This window comes from Tachyglossus aculeatus, chromosome 1 (assembly GCF_015852505.1).
Source record: "Tachyglossus aculeatus isolate mTacAcu1 chromosome 1, mTacAcu1.pri, whole genome shotgun sequence".
Taxonomy (NCBI): domain Eukaryota; kingdom Metazoa; phylum Chordata; class Mammalia; order Monotremata; family Tachyglossidae; genus Tachyglossus; species Tachyglossus aculeatus.
The window spans coordinates 165,457,026-165,458,162 of NC_052066.1; the positions used below are offsets into that span (position 1 = coordinate 165,457,026).

A 1,137-nucleotide genomic window follows, 5' to 3' on the forward strand; every position below is an offset into this window, starting at 1 on the left:
TCCCTGGGTCCCTGCCAGCAGGTGAAGACCCTGGGGATGGACATTCTGGAAAGGCCTCCTGAACCGTTTGACCTTGCCAAGCTGGAATCCAGGGTGGAGAAGCACAAGTTGTTCATTGTGGTCACCTTTCAGCAGTGTCAGTGCAATAACTTCCTCACTGGTGCCTTCGGTGTTCCCTGAGGGAGCTGGGCTTAAAGGTGAGAACCTCCCCCCGCCCCCAATAGGTGCATGGCCACCTCCTCTCAGCCCACAGGAATGGATCCAGCCAGGGCTCTGCAGTAACACTAGGGGAAGGCCCCGCCCCTCTTCCAGGTGGGCCCACTGGTGCAGGAATCACTGTTGGGGCCTGTTGACAGCCCAGTTCTCAATCAGTCATTCACCACACTGTGTCCCGGGTTGGGTACAGGCAGGATTGGCTGGCACGCACCACACTGCATCCCAGGCTGTGTCTGGGAAGGACAAACTGCTGTCCACCAAACCATGTCCCTTGCTCAGTACAGGCAGGCTGGTGTCCACCATACTGTGTCCTGGGCTTGGTCCAGGCAAAGGCTGGCTGATTGTCCACCACCCTGTATCTCAGACTTGGTGCAGGCAGGCAGGTGGAAAGAACATGGGCCTCTGAGTTGGAGGACCTGTGTTCTAATCTTGGGGTCTGCCAGTTGCTTGCTGTGTGACCTTGGGCAAGTTAGTTAACTTCTCCATACCTCAGTTTCTTCAACTGTAAAATGGGATTAAATACCTGCTCTCCTTCCTACTTTCCCTTTCAGGATCGCACCTGGAGAGTTTCCAGTACTCTACCACTCTCAGCTAAGGGAGGGAGAGTCAAGCAGAGGCATACCCATTCCATTTCTAGCTTGGGCAGTGGCTAACAAGTGGAGGGCAATCTACTACAAGTCAAAACTCCCCTGTGCTAGGCAGCAGTGGCATGGGAGAGTGTCGAGGGTGGAGACTCGGTTGTACTGTGTGGATGAAGGCAACGGTAAACGACTTCTGCATTTTTACCAAGAAAACTGTATGGATACACTACCAGAACAATGGCCATTGGAGGTGGGGTGTTCTGGGAGTCCATTGGAGTTGCTATGGGTCGGAGACGATTCGGCAGCATAAGACATAAAAGGGTTTAGAACAGTATTTGAC

General features: G+C 53.6%; 1 non-coding gene across 1 annotated transcript; it reads left to right on the forward strand.

Moving 5' to 3' along the window:
• The first annotated feature begins 757 nt into the window (after positions 1 to 757).
• On the forward strand, positions 758 to 895 carry LOC119934690. Its single transcript, XR_005452998.1, has one exon. It is a non-coding gene; the product is annotated as a small nucleolar RNA SNORA7 (small nucleolar RNA).
• Positions 896 to 1,137: the final 242 nt, after the last annotated feature.